The sequence below is a fragment of the Gambusia affinis genome, linkage group LG24 (genome assembly GCF_019740435.1).
Source record: "Gambusia affinis linkage group LG24, SWU_Gaff_1.0, whole genome shotgun sequence".
In the NCBI taxonomy this organism is placed as follows: domain Eukaryota; kingdom Metazoa; phylum Chordata; class Actinopteri; order Cyprinodontiformes; family Poeciliidae; genus Gambusia; species Gambusia affinis.
This window is the reverse complement of record NC_057891.1, coordinates 1,516,677-1,536,811: the sequence shown is the minus strand read 5'-3', so window position 1 is coordinate 1,536,811 and position 20,135 is coordinate 1,516,677. Positions and strand designations below refer to the sequence as shown.

Here is a 20,135-nt window from a genome sequence, read left to right as displayed (position 1 = left end):
ATTAAATAATTAACCAAAAATAGTTTTTATGATTGTAAAATGTATTGAATTTAATTTTCTGGGTTTTTGTGTATTTAATGAATCACGTGAATAATAATGCATACATTTACCCAATTAATCTAAATTTAAATCAAATTCTTGTAGTTTGCAGCTCAGATGATGGACTAATCAGAAATTTTAAAACTTAATCTTCTTTGAAATTTCTTTACAACTTTCTTCCTGACCTTTTCCTTGATCTAAACCTGACCAGGTTGAAAACAGGGTCAAAGTTTTGGTTAATTTAATAAAAATCAACTAAAAACATGCTGAGGTTTGTGGTTTACATTAACCTGAAGTTTAATTAAGGAAATTTTTTTGGATTTTCAGTAGCAAAGCTCTGTGTTTTATGAAGGTTTATGTGAATTTCTCTTCAGACAATTCTTCTAAACACTATAAAGCAAAAGTTAAAGCATTTTTCTTATTGAAACATTAATTTATTCCACCCTGTGCACAATAAAAACAAAGATTTTAACATGTTTTATTAAGTTCCCTATAAGAGAATAACCTGAACGTCTTGTGTTGTTTTTCCTCTGCTTGGTTCTCCTAATTATTATTTGATTGCTCATTAGCAGCGGCTCCCAAAACCTTTTTGGTTTTTTGTCTGTAATTTCTTCTACGTGAGCTCTTTAATTGTGCCATTTCCTCTGAGGATGGATTTGGACCTGAACAAGATGTTTTAATACCTGACACATTGTGCAGGGAGGTAAGAAAACAGGGAAATGATTCTTTTCATTAAACTCACCCCCGACCTGCTCATTTTCAGAGCTGCTGTCCCGGCGGACGCACACCCTGCTTCCCTTCCCTTACAGGGTATGATGTGTGGATGAAGGCTCTCTCCAGCGCCGTAATGACTGTACAGCAAGATTTTCAAGGGCCCGCTCATGACAATCCCATTTTCTGTGTAATTTCATGGTTGTCTTCTTGAATGAAGATATTGGCTGCTCTGAAGCACGAGGTCAGAGTCTCCCTGCTCCGTTTTCTGGATTGTTCCGGAGTATGTTTCCCTTCACTTGATGAAAAGTAATTCATCATTTACACCCCTGAATTCTGCCACTTTCTTCTCTTTTTTCCTCCCCCCTCCTTTCCTCTCTCTCCTTTTTTTTCCCTGTAACAACTTTCCTTGCCTCTCTGATTCCCTGGTGCCACCTTTGGCGTTGCTGGGAGATGAATTGGTTCAATACGGCGCCAGGTCAGCCATCTCAGAGAACAGGTTAGCCCTCCCAGGCCTCCCCGCTGCCCTCCGCTCCTGATAGACTTTGTCACCTCTCTACCTCTGGAAGTCAGATCCTGTCAGCTCAGGCATCCTTCAGGATCCCCGAAGTAGCTTTGGCACCCAGTGGGGTGTGTGAGCTTAAAATTGATTTTCCTTTCCCCCCTAATTCTGTTTTTTCTTTTTCCTCTTCCTCCAGATCAGCCAGGTTCCCTTAAGGGAGGTGGCTGACAGCCAGCTGAAGGCCTCAGCCAATCAGGAAGCAGCAGAGGTGTAAAAGACACCCGGAGAAACTTCCTGGAGGCAGAGCGGGGCAAAGGTTCCTGACATGTTGAGGAAGAGGCAGAGGATGCTGTTGCTAAGAGACCGGTGGGGTTTTCCCTTCAATTCATGGCCGCCTGGTTTTACTACCAGATATTAGCTGACTCCTGACTCCAGGGCTCCTTAAACTCACTTTAAGTTGTTTCCATTTCATCAAAGGTTCAAAGGAAGTACAGTCTTCCTTTAAACATGATGTCACTCTACAGCTGTGTTTCCATTAATCATAACATTTCCCAAATTGGAATTAAAAAGGAGGCAAAGAGGGTTTAGAATTGAAATAGTTGCTTATTTGTTTGCTTATTTTTTGATTAAGATGCAATTAATTAATTGCATTTAACTTGATTAGAAATTTTAATCGAGTTCCACAAAAAGAAAAACAAGCGTCTTTTATTGATTTTCAACATGTTTCTAATTTTAAAAGTTAGAATGAAATATATTTGCTGAAGGGAAACTGCAATTTAAAAAACTTTTTTGTGGTAGGAAGGTTTGGTTTTTCAGCTGTAGCAATGGAAATCTGAAAAAATTCAACGGTTTCTGAAAGGAGAGATGTTACGCTTTCCAGCCAATATTGAGTATTTATGGTAATTTCACTCCCGCCACAGCAGGAAGCTAATCTGATGAAAAACTTACAATTAAAATAAGCAAAAATATCCAGGCAGAGATTTGAAACTTAGGCCGTAAAGGATAAATAATCTTTGTAGTTGAGCTCAAATGCCCATTTTTTCAATAATTTCACAGCAAAAAACAGGTTTGAAATGAAAGTGTTGCTTATTTTGTTGCAAATTTTTTGACTAAAGTTCAATTTACTCATTACAGACCTTGCATTTAACTTGATAAAAAAAATTAATGGAGTTCCACAACTAGAAGAAAAGAAAGCACAAGTTTTTGTTGATTTCCAACGTGTCTGATTTTAAAAGATAAATGCAACAAAGTTGGACACAGAGGCTCCTTAATCAACACAAACTATCTTCCCTTTCTAAAAAAGATTGTCTTCTAGCTCTGTTTCCTTCTGTTCAGGCAAAAGGACTGGGCTGAAAATGAGTGAAAATACAAACAAGAATGCAAAGAAAACAACTTTAGCGCAGCACTGGACATCCGTGTGCCAAGTCCAGGTTTATTAGTAGTTATAAATCGGCCGCTGTGGCTCAGACAAGCACTTACGTGAGTTCCCTTTCTCTCATCCAAAGTCCAATCAGGAAAAAAATGAAACCCTTGAGACTTAAGAGAGACGGAACCTGATCATCCGGTCTCATCAAGGCTCCGGCTCTCCGGTAACCCTTCCACGCTGAATAAAACCTCTCTCCGCGGCTCCTCAGAAACTAATTCCCGGGTACTTAAGGAAGCACAATGAGCTCAGATTGGTATCATCAGTAAATTACACCTACGGCTCCGGCACCGCTGTCTGAACTCGACTCATTCATGAGGTGGAAGCTTCTTCACGATGGCAGGGATTATGTTAAGGTCCATATGTTGAGGGAATGACGACACACCTCCAATCAGAGGATAATCACCTCTGTTTTCAGAAAAGATGAGGATTGGATTTTCAAATGATTTTACCTGGAGGTGATGAATCAAATGGTGACACAAATAGTTCCTGTTTCTCTTCTAGAGATGTAGATGATCAGTTGAGTTATTGATTAATTGTTTATTCTCATGATTAATCGATTTGTTGGATTTGTAAAAATTGGAAAATTATTATTGATATTTTAGAAATAGATTAAAAAATACACATCAAACAAATACATTTGTTTTTTATACAGGAAATTAAACACTTTATTGCCAAAATTAAACAAGATAGGTTTTCTTTAACATATTCTTGCAGCAAAAACAAAAACTCTTTCTGCTGACCTGTTGATTATTTTTCTACTAAACTGATTAATAATTGGATAGAAAAATAGGAGATTTCTTTTACAGAATTTGAAATGCGTGAAGCGAAACGTGCAACTTGAGGAGTTTTGTGTAGAACATATTTACAGACAAAGGTTATCTTTTTTCACCTTAAATGTAAAATGTAGATTTTTTTGTGCAGTTTTGGAATAATAACTGCTCTGAGTGTGTTGTTGTTTCAGCAATTAATTATAAAATTTGTCAACAATTAATCCGATTAATTGTTACAGTCCGGTTTCAGTTCCTGATGAGGTGAGTGTTTAAAGACGTGACGCCAGGCGCTGATCCCAGACACGGGGAGGCCTTCATATTTCAGTCAAATCTGGCTCATGCCTCCAGCAGATAAACTCAGATGCACAACGCTCACCCCACATCCTGCACATCCTCGCCTCGGAGCCACTCGGGCACCCAGGTGGCGCAGAGGCAGGAAGCAGGTCATCAGGAGGCCGAGAAAAGCTGCAGATCTGCACGTTTTCCACGGCTGAACGAACTATTACACAGACAGAAAAAAACACAGTGCACAGATGGACTTCTGGGGTTGGAGGGGCTTCTGGGAAAAAAAAACAAGCAAAAAAAAAAACGGCAGGATCTCGTATCCCTCAGCGAAGTTAAAGATAGTTGGGATCTTTGACTGGATTCATGCTCCTAGTTGCTGGAGTCAGGTGCTGCTCAGGTGAGACAAGGTAACAATCTGAGTAAAACTGAACTCTTTGCTCCTCCATTTTCATCTTACAAGAAATGCATAATGATACCCATGTAACTAAAATAAAAGGAAGATGTTCAATAGGAAGACTATCTTTTCACTGTGGGTGGAATCAGCTGCTTATCATCACAGGAAGTTAAAAAAATGCACAGCATGAATCATGTCAACAAAATCTGTTTTCTGTCTTCAAGGCAGGTTTGTAAACTAAGCAGCTGCTTTGCCAAGAGAAACACTTCAGGTGTGTGAAGCTTCAGGAGGTTTGATATCCTTTAAAATGTCAAAGACTGGTCAGTTCAGGAGTGGCCTAGTCAAAGCCCAGACCTCAATCTCATAGGGAACTTGTGTCAGGACAGAGCTTGAACAGTTTACTAGGAAAACTGAGATCTATCCATAAAAACTGCAGCCAAAAGGTGCATTTACTAAATACTGACTTAAAGGGGGTAAATATTTATGCACTTATTTAATGTTTTATATTTTTATTTGACATTATTTTGTTATTATTTTCTGTTTGCACTTTGACATTAAAGGTTTTTGTAATATTTTTATATTTTTTACAAAAAAATATGATTTATTTGTAAGACAAAATAGTGGTCGAAAACGTTTTTAAAACCTTCTTTGCCTACAAATAAATTTTACCCAAATCTCCTCAGTTTTGATGAATGGCAATTTAGGCAATTAACATTTTATTTTCTAGTTTAAAATAGAAATTGATTTGTTTGTTTTTGATGTATTTCTAATATTGTATAAAATAAGTTTTTATTCTGATTAATCAATGTCAGAATAATCGATTACTAAAATAATAATGAGTTGCAGTTGCAGCCTGATTATGATATTGATGTCAATGGTGAGTGGGTAGAAACCCTGATCTGAACTTTAAGTAGAGATTATTAAACAAAATAAACTATAAGAATATGCTATTTGGTCACCGTACGTCTGTGCACAAAATTTCCAAACCAGTGCTGAACTTTTTTGTTGTTAACTCGTTCTTGGAAGCCTGACTGCATTTCCTACAAATTTGTTCCATAAGAACAGGCTGTACCTGTTATGAGAAGTGGAAATTTGCAGGTGAATAACTGATTTTAAGGTTCCTCAATGCACCAGAGAGGCTATCAGAGCGTCTGGGTGCCACCTCATTTCATACGTTAAGTGATTTACCTTCAGCTGCAGGAAAAGCTGTGCAATATCTGAGCCTCCCTCTCCTCTGGCTCATGTCTGCATTTCTCTGCAGGGAAAAAGTCTCACACTGGAGGCCTCAAATGAGATTTCAAAGAGTCATATTCTGATAAAAATGATCCTTAACCCAGAGGTTTAAGTTAGATGTGGCTTGCAGGTGCAGCACCTTCCTGATCCTTTTAGTGCGGAAGCTGTACCAGAGTGTTTCTGGGCTGCAGCCAGAACAGATTGTGCAGTAATTTATTGAATGTATGGTGAGGCCTTTACAAGCAGAACTATGTATGTCAGCAAGTTACAATATAAGCCTTAAGTCAAACAGCCTAATCTTTTAAAAATGACTCTCAACATATAAAATATAATGTGAAATATGTTTTAACGTTTGTGTTTGGACAGATGTTTTATTATTTCTGAAAATACCTAAAAAATGTCAAATATTGTGGCTTCACTTAAATCTTATACATTGGGCTTTCACTATAAGATCAACTGAAATCCAATATATTATTTTATTTTCAGATACTGCAGAGTAAACGATAGTAAAAGTTCTACTCATCCTAGTTCAGCTTCGCCTACTTTACCTTAGCCTGTGTTAGCTTACCTTGGCTAACTTAGCATACATAGTTTAGCTTTCCCTCTTTTAGTAGAGGTTAACTTATTTGTGCTGTAGCCTACTTAGGTTTGCTTTAGCGTAGCATTTCTAATCTTGTTTACTTTAAATAAATTTAACTTATCTAGGCTTACCTTAGTTTGGTTCACTCTAATGTACCTTAGCCTACTTTAGCTAAGTGTAGCTTAGTTTATTTTAACTTGTCTTAGTTTGTCGTTGTTCATTTACAATTGGCTGAGTTTTCCTCAACTTTGTTTAGCTTAAATTATCTTATTTTACTTTACCTTAGCCTCAATCTATCATAGCTTTGGTTAGCTTACAGTAACTTAGCTCAACTTACTTTAGCTTACCTTAGCTTGGAGCTTAACTTATTTTAGTTTATTTTGTTACTTTTTTAAGATTGTGGTAGTTTTGCTTTGTTTACATTTTCTTAGCATATTTTATCTCATCCTAACTGTTTTTTAATTATCTTAGTTTGATTTAGCTTAGTTAAGCTAGTTTTCATTGAATATTTTGACATAGCTTATTCAGAATGTTTTTCCCCACATTTTAAACACAGCATAATTTGACAGAAAGCTAAAATTAATTTAGCTTTAAGATGATGATGATGCCATTGGACTATTCTGCTTTCAACATGCATGATATTGTTCTTATTTTGATGGACTATATGCTGATTGCAAAAGTTACTATTGTCCAAAAAAATGGGTAATAAAACTTTTGTACAGTAATGTATTTTATTCATAAACCCAACTAAATTGAACAACTCAGTTTATTTGAAATGCATTATCTTGTTTGTCATTATCCAAACTCTCACAGTTCAACAGAAAACAAGGTATTTAATTTTCTAGTGTCTGCAAAAGATCAAAAACATAGAAAGCAGGGAAAGTCCAGACTTTCACCTATATATCTGAACTTATTTCAGCAGTACACCGATGAACTTTCAATATGAGATTATTTTTCTAAAGTACACTGTAAGTTTCTCAGTAAGTTCCCCTTTTCACATCAAACGGAGCGAGGCCGTTGTGGTGTCACCAGCACTTTGTACGGCTGTTTTACTTCCCTCTTATCATCCCAGCAGGCTCTGCTCTCCCTCCCTCCTCCACTCTGATTGGCTGAGGTGAACAGGGTGTTGTGTTCGAGGCGTACCGCATGGCGTAGGAGGCAAACGATAAGCTAAACCTCGTGGGACGACAGTGAACTTGTTCGCAGTGGTGCACTGTTATCCTGCAGCAATTGATGAGCCTGATACATTTAATTGGGGTGGTCCGTTTCCCCCCTCACCTCCTCCCGCCACTCTCAAAATACCCTCCTTGTCATTTATACCGTGACTGTAGGCGGATTGGGGGAGATGAGAGTAAGGGAGGGGGTGAGGTGATGAGAGGGAGAACATGATCCCCCCACAAAACAGAGATAAAGAAAAAATGTAATACTTCCACATTTTCCACTGCTCCTTTCATCATTATTCAAAAATTAGTTTTTAATGCAATGAGTAGCTCCAATCATGTTAAGGTCTGCATGATTCTGATAGTATCATAATTACAATTAGATTACATTACCGCAATCAGAGAAAGGGGGGATCGTTAGGAGAAGGAATATAAATTGCTTTAGTTTTACAAGTACTGAGCAAGCAGAAATTTGAATTAATCTCCACTTAAACATCTTCCCCCCTTACAGAACTGCAAAGCATGCTGGTTTCTTTCAGGCCATCAATACAAATTAAGAGAACTATGATTTTTTTTTTCTGTCTTTTGAGCATCTTTACAAGTTTCACTCAGAAAGATGACATTTACATCATCATCCGCTCTTACTTTGGGCTAAACAGTTTCTAAAGTTGGTCTTACGTTTCAGTCTGATTTAGTGACCTGACAGAAATATTTATTGCCTCCAGGGGTAAAATCTTTATCTGATTTTGCCCCATAGCAACCCTAAAGTGAATTACAGACCAAACTGTAGAAAAAGTACCAGTTTCAGTTGATTTCAGCCACTTTACAAGGTGCCTGTAAACAAACCAAGGGAAGGAGCGGCAACATTTAGAGATCTAGATGTGGCTGAGAAGGAAATAATATGAACTTGATGGTTTTAATCTCCAAATATACCACAAAGGGAACAGTTTGTACCCCCTTTACTGTCTTTTTGGTCTTTATTATCAGAGAAGTGAACAGGCTGGCTCCACTATGTCAGTTTTATTCACGTATGTGTATAGTCCCTAAAGATGGCCGACTCAAGCTGGTTGATTTGTTATACTGCAGGACTACTCCTGCAAAAACCTTCAGAAACCTGATATTTATATGATTTGGCTTTAGGGTTTTTAAAACAACGAAGGAAATAAATTGATGGAATTTTAGTCAACTATTCTTAGCAGTAGCAAACTGTTTTGGTGTTCGAATGCAACCTATTTTAATTTGCTTATTATCATGGTTTTCTGATATTGGTATTGTCAGTATGATGTTGTCACCACAATGCTTGACAGTTTTTACTAGAAAGCCTCATCTTGACTCCGAGACATTTGAGTCTTTTGCCCGTTCAGTGTGGTTCGGTGCACTATTTTCTCTAATGCCCATCCAACCGATCCTGGACCTCCTCCAATTATAGATCTATAGGATAATGGTACGGTTTAGTTAGGGTGGAGTTACTTGTCCAACTAGTGTTGGAAACTCTTTCCTGACTAGACTGGACCGTAAACAGACTTGCTGTACCACTCAGTTGAAACGAGGCATTGGTTTTGCCAAATGTGGTCCAATGTTTTGTTGTCAGTACTGTGGTAAGAGTACCGTGAAGCTCCCATCTGACCTGCAGGAAGCTGCTTGAAACTTTGTCACAGTTGGGTGTTTAGAGAGTGCAACAATCCAAAAGACACAGTGTTGGAATAGAACATTTTGGGAGGCAATTTATACTTTCAAATGAGCTTGGGAAGTTTAGTAACATGCATTTATGTCTTCCTCTGTTCCAATTTGTCAATTTATTTTCCTTTGTCTTAATTTTCTGCCATCCTTCATGATTTGCATTTATAAGACACACGTGCAACCAGACATTAACGTCCTTGGCGTCCTTTAAAATGTGTCCTGCAGACCGTTTGGTCACATTGTGCAGGATTATCCCAAACTGCAGAACAAAATGCAAAAGGAATGACTTAGAGACAGAAATAAAAACCATCAGTGGGATTGTTAGGGGATGATGAGGTCTGAAGTTAGCAAATCCCTGATCCACTAATGAATTAAGACTCCAGTGAAGAGTGGCGGGCCTTTCTTGATGACGGCTGACAATTTCTGAGCTGCTCCTTTTTACTTTCCAGACCAACTACTTAACCACACTTAATTAAAACAAAGCCTTTCCTGTTCAGCTCACAAATTGCAGTTTGACCATTTTTTCCAGGAAGGGTGGGTGCTCATTTACTGCATATCAGTTACCTTTTTTCTCTTCCCGTCTCAGGACACGACTGGAGATTAATGTGCACTTCTAAATTACCACACATGCTGGGTATTTATCAGCTCTGAGAACAATCCTGCAGATTCATCCCCAGCACTAAGTGCGGGAATATTCATGAAAAAGGGGGAAAGGAGTAATTTTGTGCCCTCTTTGATGATTAAAAAAGGAGTTTCTCATTCCTGCTCATTTTCTTTGTGGGTGTTTTGGTCATTGTGTTCTTGTGTCTCCACTCAGAAAAGGACAGGCTTCATTGTGGAGGCAAATCCTTCTTAATTTAGCTGAAAACATGGACTTGTATTTATGGGTGAAAAGAAACAGCGATACATTACGGTCAAACAATGTGATAATGGCGATAGGACGCCGCATTGTGCTTGTTTGTAAAGCCGTGGTGCAGATGCCCATTATGGACCGGCATTCAATCCCTGACTTCAGTAATGACTTGAGTAAACAGAGCTTTCAAAATGAGTTTCTAAATCAGTGCATGGAGGCAAAAGGAAGGGGGAAAAAAACAAAAACAGAGGGGCTGGGGGGCTTGTGGTCCTCGACACCCTGGCTTTAATCAGGCATTAGGAAAAGGGAGTGAAGATGTTATGAAAATGCGGCGCTGGCCTTTGTTCGGCGTCTGTCATGGCATTGACTTCCCTGACACAATGCTACAATGCATGACGGATCAAAGTAATTAAAGTTCCAATAATTTACCTTCCTCTGTTGCGTGTCAAGTCTGCCAGACCGGCTGCTCTCAGGCCCTTCATTGATTTCCTCACCACTATCAGAGCACAATCCTTAAACACAGAGAGACTTGAGGGCAGGGCCTCAGTGTGTATGTGTATGTGAGTGTTTTAATAACTTTCCATGCTCATATAATAGCAACGCTTCAGATGTTTAACCATTAATGATCACAGACAGATGATGGAGATAGAGGGACGAGTGCATGTGAACCCCCCTCGCCCATTCCCTCTGTGTCAAATCACTCTGAAGTTCCTGTCAGTATTCCTGCTTCATGCTCAAGACAAATTCAGCATCAGGCAGGAACAACTTGCCTTTATCCCCAAATCCACTGAGGATTTAGGCACCAGTATGCAAGAGCTGTGTGTTGAGGAGTGATCCTGGGCCCTGGGTTGATGCATAGTTCTGGTTTTAGACCTGGATGTACTTCACTGGGCGTAGTCAAAGGCACAAGTATCCTCACCGGCTTTCTATGCAACACTGATAAGATTGAGAGTCGACACCTTTTTGTAGACAAAATGGAGTCAAATTGTGAAGAGATCAGAAGGTATAGAAGCTGCTACAATACGTCGGTAAAGGAATGCAAGAATTGCCAGAGAGCAAAAAATACGTGGGAGGAAATAACTCAGACCCTAAGGTAAGGTAAGGATGAGACGCCATGTTGAATCTGACGAATCTAAACCGTCCAACAGTGAACATTTAGTTCTCATGAGTCAGAATATGGCCACTATGAGGTTTTCACACCTCATATGACTCGGTTTGATTGATTGCGACATTTGCTACATTTTCTGGTGCTGCAGTTCACTTTCACACTGGACTGCATCAAATTTAACCAAACCTTTTGATAAGCTTGTTCCCCCCCCTGCCTGTGGGGGCGCTGCACCAAGAATCACTACAGGAAATGACATGAATATGACTGAGTGCAACTTTTGCACATTTGTTTTGGTTGTATTTACCCAGAATGCCCTGCTTTGCAGACCGTTTCCTGCTTTTGGAGCAGTCTATGGTTTGCACTGATTCATACCGCACCAGACTGAGGTTTGTAAATGTACCAGAGTTTGATTATGCATTCAAGCTGGATTTTCTAGGCAAACAAACTAGATTAAAGTGGACTAAACATGGCTGGTGATAACGCACTCTTAACCAAACGTTAATGTTATACTTGACCTTAATGTTTTGGTCCAGATAAATACAGCAAATTCAAACTTCTGCGCCAACGTCTGGATTCACTGAAGTTGCTTGTTGTCTAACCATCCCACCGTGGAATAGAAGCAGCTCAGATAAATCACTGGACGCAACAAAACTGAGATGAAATTCACACCGATGATGAAAGCAGGTGAATGACTCCCTGAGTCGGTTCTGCAGTCATGTACTTGAGGTTACTCTGTCTCTGCCGTCTCAGTTTCCCCTCTAAGGCATCACAATGTGTCATTGTCATTTTGCAGACGCTTCCAGCTGCATGAGGTGGTGGTGGAAAGAGCGAAGAGGGAAGATGAAGGGGGGTCTCTTTTGAAGGCTTACTACCCCCAAAACCTCCTCTCCTCCCCTGATGAAAGTTAAATGGTTGAAGTATTCCTGTTCTGAGATGTGATTAGCATGTCACACATTAAAAATGCCACATTAAATAATCCCATCCTTCAGGCTTTACTTCCTCACCAGGTATTAGCTTAGACGGAGAATAATCCTAAGCTATTTGGGAAGTGGGGAATCCACAAAAAGATCTTGGCACTTGCTGTTTGAATTTCCGATCTGCCTGCTAGGTGCGTTGCTCAACCGTCTTACAGCGGAGACGGCGGAGGAAGCCGAGCCAGGGCGCTTAGAGCTCACCGCCACGGCAGCCAGGTTTTTCTACGTCTAATCTCGTCTCTCTTCCACTCCTCCGTCAAGACGTGAAAAATTTCCCCCATGAGTCGAGGTTCAACATGCGAGTGGGAAACACAGCTCGGGGAGCTTCTTTGTGTAAGTGAGGAACACACTGCTCAGGTCAAGCATGAGTGGGAAGCGTTAGCAGATGATATTCTCAAACATAAAGAACGCCGTTTCCAAAACAAAGACGAAGACAAAGGTTTTGTGAAAAACCCAAAAGACGGTATAATTAGTGTATGGATGGTCCCTTTGGCAAGAGGTTGGAAAACAGACTGGGCACAAACAGATGAAAGAGGATGAGCCTTCAGAAAAATACACACAGACGCAATGCATTCTGGGAAAAAACACCTTTAAGAATATGATTAAATTACAGCTTTCATAGAAACATTTCTCAGGTTTGATGAATGGATGGATGGATGGATGGATGGATGGATGGATGGATAAACAGATGGATGAACCGATGGGTGGATGGGTGGATGGATGAACGTTGTTGGATGAATAGTGACGATGAGTTAAAGTGATATTTCGTCGCTGCGACGACAAATAAAAAATATCCCAAACCCAATCAGAGTTTTTATCCCAGTCCAGGTTCATTAAACACAAAATATTTACTAATCAACAATAAATACGACGGTCCCTACTTTAATTTAATCACATTACTGTAAATCTGTCACAGACATTAACCAGTATAACCAGTATAACCAGTATAACCAGTATAACCAGTGGTTTCTGTATTTTCAGGGTTAACTGGTTCGTACATGACTCAGCAGGTTGTTCCCACTGATTTCTAACTAATATGATGTGTGTTGAATTTTTAGTAAAACCAGGAATTTTAACGGGTTAAATCACATGCAAATAAAAAAATAAGTCTGTTCTTTTAATCGGCTTTTTCACTTTATTGTGGTAGATTTTCAGTGATAGTTTGTCACGGTTCTGCTGGAAATGTGACGCTGCTGCTGCTGATGATGAGGTGATTTTTTACCCTGATAAATCCCCGGCTCTTGTGACTTCTGATGCAAACAAACAGATTAAACAACAACACGAGCTTAAAGATGAATCGGAGCAGGAGCGAAGTCTTTGTCTTCTGTGGCAAGTCAAAGATCGCCTGGAGTCCCGTAGAAATGATGCTTCAGTCAGAAAGTAGACATAATGTTCTCCTTATGCGCTGGTACAGAATGATGAGCAGGATGACGTGAAATCTGATCATAAAACGCCCTGAAGCCTCTTTCTGCTATTGCCCTCAGAAACATAATAACTGAAATCCTTCATTGTTACACATCATCTCCATATTCTGTCAAAAATCTCCAGAATAAACAATATTTTTTTTAAACAGTATTAAGAGATCTGAGGTTTTGATACAAGAATGAGAGACAAAGATGTTTTCTGCTCGGCTTGGAGGTCACTGCCCTGTGGCAAAAGATGGCTAATTATCTTCGTTCAAATAGGTTACGGTTGTCATCACTTCTGGTCACATGATTGCATTCATCCAACATGTTTTTCTGCCTTTTTTTATCCTCGCACCACAATGGAGCTACAGACGTTTGGGGAACTCCTCTGAAATTCCCCCTGAAGTTAAACATTTGTTACGCCGTCACAAGCAGTTCAGCGGTGCAAGGTCGTGACCTGGGTTAGAGGTTTTAAAAAACAAATTTATTGCATGCTCGTAAGGATTTTTACCAAATGGATGGACTGAAAGACGACACATGTGACTACAGAAGAAGGAGCAGGTTTGACCTTCAAATTTGGCCTTCAGAAGCAAAAACGGTTCTGCTCCGGTTCTGCCTTCAAGCGAATCACTTCAAAGAAGCCGAACTCTGGCGTCCTCATTAATTACACTGTCTACGGCCTACAGAAGCCACGACTCGTCCCCTGAAGCTTTACGTTGATTTATTCCCAGATACTTATCAAGCATCCTCTAATAGTTCAGTAAAATGGCCACAACTAAGACTACCAAGAAGTTTTCTGTAGCTTTTTTCTGGGTAAAGACAGTTTCTCATCTGCACAGAGGAGTTTTCTTACAGTCGGAACTGAAATATGAGTCATTTCTAAGTTTAGAAGGTTGTTTATTGACCATAAGATTAAAAAACAAACAAAATTTACTGCATTTTAGCTGCTAGCTTCATTGTGCTACAACAACTAATTATGATTTCTGTGTCCATGAGTTATTACAACCAAACAAATTCACAATTGCAAAAGCAAACTCAACTTTTAGCCCTAGAAATGTATAAAAAATTTATTTTTGTTTTGTTTTTTTAGAGGAAAATCAAAATGTTTTCTAAAAAAAATCCCAAAAAATCCACTCAAAAACTTTAAAACTAATTTTTTGAACATTTCGTTGTGTTGTTTTTGAACAGCCAGATTTGTTTATAAGTTTGTAAACTGATAGATTTTCATGTTTCCTGAAGCTGTTTTAAGATTTTTCTACATGAATATTGTCATAGTTATCAGCTTATAGAGCCAAATATAAACATTGTTAGCAAAACATTAAACATTCAAAGACAAAACTAAGTAAAGACAAAATAATAAAATCCTAAATAAACTAAGATAAAAGACAAAACAATGTAACATAAAACAAAATAATCTAAAGTTAAGGTAATTTAGGAAAAGATAAGTTGGAAAAATATACAAATCTGCACTAACAAATTAAAATCTATGGATGTCAATGTGAATATATATATGTCAAATCTATTTCTTTCACAGTTAAACATCCTCTGTTATTGAACATTTTTGTTTGAAGAAACTTCATTTGCTAAAGCTAGTTAGCCTAGCAGCTAACCACTTCGTTAGGAAAGTGGATTAACTCAACAAGAACGTCTTTAAAAATGTTTAAATTTATCCAAATGTATTTCAGTCACATACCAAAAGCTTCGTCAGACGTTTGACTGTTGAAGCTTGGAGTGTCCATAAGAAGATCCTTGTTTTAAAACCCTCACTTTGTGGCTCTATTATACAGCTAATTATTGCATTAATGGGCTATTTTCCTCCATTTTCTACAAGCCTGGACTGTAAGTCAAAACCAGCCTCAGAGCTCAGCTGGAGGCAGTAATGAACAATGAGCTCTTTACATGTTTTCATCTCGATCGTTTTCACTGCAGCTGGGTGTATTTTTAGAGAAGCAGAAACAAAGAAGTTCATCCATGAGAAGAACTGGACATAGGATTTAAATTATGGGACAGAAAGGTTAGTTTTATTCTCTCAGGAATCATGACGGATGTAAAGCCAGGTGGCGGATGATGCTCGAAGGAAAACAAACACCCCTTTGGAGTTTGTTGCATGGCTGAACATTGTCCATCCACTGTGGGCCTGTGGTGACGTGACCTGGGGCGCCAAAAGTGCCAAAACCACCATGTGTTCAGCATCCAGCGTCTTCTGGATTTCTCTGTTTTTAAGCTTTTTAAACAGATTTTCCTTACAGGGTTTGTGACACGCGAAGGGGAAAAAAATAACAGAGTTTGGATTTCCTTCATCGTTATTTGTGCAATTCAAGAGGCGTGTAATGCCATTAATACAGTTACCCTGCTAAGTGTTATTCAAACGCAAACACGGCGGAAACAAAGCGTCTCCTCTATTTGTCTTTGACAATGCACGGCTGGATTACGCCCAGAAACCATGAGTTATTCAATTTCCACCTGGAAAAGCTTAGCTGGCATTCATCATGTTATGAGCGTATCTGCTCGATTGGATATAATTCACACACCTCGACGGAAGCTTACACCTGCTTGAGGGAATTAGGGCTGAGGCCTTTAATAAACGTTTAAACCTGTCAGACAAATGAGATAAGTGCATTCATGACCTGTTCCTCCTGTTCGCCGCCTTAATACCATCTGAGGAGGATTCCTTTTCCCGTACCTGCGGAAAGTGGAGTGTGTCTTTTGGGCCGGCGGGGAGCCAATTCCCTGTCAGAAGCAATTAGGGATGTGTTTGACGAAGGTCACTGAGAGTCATGGGAAGTGACAGGAGTGACGGTATTTAGAGAGAGGGAAAAGATGGAGGAAGAAGCTAGATTTCTTTCCTCATCATCCATAATAAAAGCCTCCTCTTCAGTGTGTGTGTGTGCGTGTGTGTGTGTGTGTGTAAGGAGGGAGGGGTGAGGCCTGCTGAAAAAGACAGTAAGCGGATGCAAACTTCCCACTGAGAGAATTTCTCCAGGTCGAATGCAAAACGTTCCCGACTAATCATCCGCGCAGTGGAAACGCCAGCTGCGGCCCGTGGTAGGATTATCATTCTCATAGACCTCTCGCTGAGCTTTTAGCTAAATGAAAAATCTGCTCCATAGCCTAGGGAGAAGGCAGCGTGCAGATAAGAAGGAAGAGTGTTTACCGAGAGGCAGCGCCGGTGAAAAACAGAACAGGTTTTTTTTCCCTGTTTTTACTCAGCAATGTAAAAATGGTAGGAGAAGAAATCATTAAGCTGGGAAGGAAGGGAGGAAAGATCAATGTATTTACACGATTCATTTGTGATAAAGTTCTTCTGGGCTCATTAATTTTATGTTTCTGTCTACCTTCTGTCCTCGGGGCAGCGTGCAATTTGTTATTCTATTGTTCTGCTTCCTGCAGAAAGCTGGCTTTAAGATCCGCTCAGAAAAAGAAAACAAAATCCAGAAAGTACTGGCACAGGATCTGAGATGAGCATCTTCTCTCAGTTGATCATCTGCTGTATGTCAGGGTTTCAGCTAATAGCTCCATGGGAATCACATTCTGGGGGCTAAAATCCTGTTTTCTGACAAACTCTGTTAGCTTTGGTAGTACTCACCTAAAAACAATTACCTGAAGAAATTGAAAAAAGAAGCGAAACTAAACTGGAAATAGAAATGAACCATTCCCAAGATGGTAGACGAAAGAAGGAAGGAACCAATCTCAGTTAAACTGAATAAATGTCATATCCAATTTCAGAAATCGAGAGTTTCTGAACCTTTTAAATGCATCAAATCCTCAAAAATATCTGAATCGAATTCAAGTATTTAAGTTCTGCTGGTAAATTTAGTAATTTTTGATTCAGATGTGCTGGAGTAGAACAGCAGAGCTAAATCAAGCTAGGAAAAGATAAGATAAGATCAGCAAGAACACTAGTTTAAAATACAACTATGTTATACTAAGTCAAGGAAAGAAAAATAACTAATCACTGAAAGGCTAAGCTAAATTTAACTAAACAACAAAAAAAGCTAAAAAAACAAGGAAAAGATAAGACCACCTACTGTAGTTTAACTTGCAGGAAAAACTAAACTACTAATAGTAGGTAGATGAGAAAAGTTAAGAAGATATGATAAACTATAGTACGGAAAAAAACTAAGAACAAAAAATAAGCAACACAGATACACTAAGAAAGCAACAGACAAGCTAAACTAACTTTAGCCAGGAAAAGATAAGCTAAACTAAATGAAACTCAGATAGACCAAACTAAGATTTAAAAAATTAACTAAATAAAGAAAAGATAAGCTAAACTAAACTAACAACAGATTAGCTAAACAAGCTGAAAAAGAGTTGAACCATTTCTTTCTTTCTTTCTTCTCTGAAAACCTAAATATATACATTATTTATTTGTGATAAGGGTCCTTTTGATTCATTTATTTCATATTTCTCCACATTTTCCGTACTTCCTGTGAAAAGCTAAGCTAAGATTCTGGATCTGAAACGGAGGCAGTGGGATAATCGGATTGTTGTCCTGAGCGGCAGCAGCGGTCACTTTTGGACTGGATCAAATGAAATAATCAGTTTCAAATTGAGGCAGAGGTCAGTAATCTTATGAGGCTCTTTGCCCCCTTTCACACACACACACAACCTAAGGGTAATGGATCTCTATTAGCACTCTATTACCGACATCTGTAACAACGGAGCAGAGCGCCAAACACCGCTAACAAGGGCAATGTATTTGGAAGTCACTATCCGGCTCCCTGCGGACGCTGCTTCTCATTATGAAGCTATCAGGACCGTTCTGTTTGCCTGGACGCTCCGGTAGAGGTGGGAGAAGATAGGGCACTGAAACAACAATTAAAGGGGCCCACCACTAAGCTGTTAGGGGCTTTTGGAAAGGTCCCAAGGGCACCCTTGAGGTCCAGGCGCTCTCGACCTTCCTCCTCTGATCCGGCAAAGCCTAAGCAGGAGGTTAGTTTATTATTGCGGACTCTCTAATTCGCCGAGGTTTGGAGTCAAACGTGAGTGGGAAAGTGCGCAAATGATTTACAAAGCCGAGTGCTGGTGTAAATATTCCAGAGGAATGCCACTGAAGTCCTCGATTTCTCATGCTCCGCTCGGCTCTTAATCAAATAAACCTCTGAGTCTAAACGGAGACCAAACCAATTCTGCTTTGGAAAATAAAGCGCCTCTCTGTGAACTAGTTCAAAGTGATTACTCTGATTATGGCTCAGCGCAGAGGCATTAGATACGGTGTCTGTCAGAGATATTCTCATCTTGACACAGGTCCCTCACAGGATCCCAAAGCGCTCAAGGTGTCGCAGTCAGCACAACTCTGCCGGTCACAATGCCTTCAGATAAACACAGAGAAGCAAGGATTTAGATTAAGTCAATCGCCGCCCGCCGCTGACCGTATGTTTGCTGTCAAACAATATGGAAATATCAGCAGCGCGATGAGGCTTTAATCCAATTGGCATCGGAGCAAAACTTGTAAACTAATCTGTGCATTAGCCCAGCTGGCAGGGCGCTCCGGAGACCTGGAGTTTTTGGGAGCTGTTTGTCGGCCGCTTGTGATAAGAACCACCAACAATCCCATCTGAAAAAGTGAGCTTAGTGAGCTGCTATTCTTCTCCACTTAGACCATTTATCACTCTACCTGTCTCTGAGACCGATTTAAGATTAAGGTCAGAGCAGAGTTCTGTGAATACTTTTAAAATTCATAAGTCAAGAGGCTTAACGTGATTCTTCATAACAATGAAAAGTCTAATATTTTATGTAAGAATAGCTGACAGGAGATTTTTTTTTTGCTCTATTTTGCCCTATCAGAATATAAATACACTCTCCGTTTGACAAGAAGGAAGACGTGGATGTTTATTCCTGACGGACACAAATCCAACCCAATCACTTCACACACCCAGAGGATGGAGAGGAAGAGGTGCTCTCACATCTGTATTATCCCCGGCTCCCTGTTTCCTTTTTATACATCTGTTGTGTGAAGTTGCACAATATCTGAGGTGAAATACAGCAGCCGCTACGTCTTCTGTTGTTATTTGAACCAGATGAATACATTACAGCTGAGCTGCTAAGCTTGAAGGACGGATAAAGTGGTGAAAGATGCAAGCGGTCCTGAGTTTAAGGATTCAAAAGTTAAAAAAAGAAAATACAAAAACTGTAAAAGTTTATATCAGAAAAGCAAAAATCTAACTATAATGTTGATTTTTATGAAAGAAAAAAGCTTAAAGAATCATTTATTTAAAAGAAATTGATGATTATCAAGATGACATTTGACAAAATCTAATGTTTATTGTTTCATAATTAGTAATTATATGACGTTTTATGGTGTAAAGCACTTTGAACTGAAATGTTTTGTACAAATAAGCAGAATTTTAGTTTTTTTATTCTGTAAATCTGACAGATTTTAAACTCAAGTATTGCTGCTCTGAAAATAAAATATATTTTTTGAGTTAATTGAACTTTTAATAAGCAATCCACAACTTTAATTCATCTAGAGTGTAAATGATGTTTAAATAAACCAGATTTGTGGTTAAACTTCTTTAACTAGTAAAAACCCGCACAAATATTTAACCTTGTTTGTTCTACCATTAGAAACGTAAACATGTGGCGTTTATTGGCTCTTTAACTTTTGGTCTGGTGAGAAACAAAGGACGGTTGCTAGGTAACGGGCGGAACTCTTTCTGGTGTTGCTAGGTAACCCCAGAAAGAAGGATTTGTAGAAAGTTCCTTGTGTCTACTGTTCAGTACAGTGGAGGACGTGTGATGCTCTGGTCTTTATTTGTTCCCTGTTTGGTGAAATCAACACAGAGTTGGATACAAATGTGACCATATGAATTCTTAAAGGAAACCTGAGTTTAACTTAGGTTATTTAATATGTAAAAATAATTGTTTCATACCTGTTTTTGTTAAAAAAATATATATATATATATATATAATAAAAGGTAAATTTATTTCAAGGCTTTTTGTGTCAATAAGTGTGGAGGGAGATGAATGTAGGAACCCTGAACGGAGAAGGAAGACTCCGCCTTTGTTAAT

At 39.0% G+C, this 20,135-nt stretch overlaps 2 long non-coding RNA genes across 2 annotated transcripts in view; one reads left to right on the top strand and one right to left on the bottom strand.

Annotated features, from left to right (window-relative positions):
* LOC122826999 overlaps positions 1-20,135 on the bottom strand; it is a 121,778-nt gene that overhangs the window by 24,349 nt on the left and 77,294 nt on the right. The window lies entirely within an intron of this gene.
* Positions 11,058-11,695, top strand: LOC122827000. Its single transcript, XR_006369914.1, has 3 exons — positions 11,058-11,127; positions 11,275-11,425; positions 11,535-11,695. It is a non-coding gene; the product is annotated as an uncharacterized LOC122827000 (long non-coding RNA).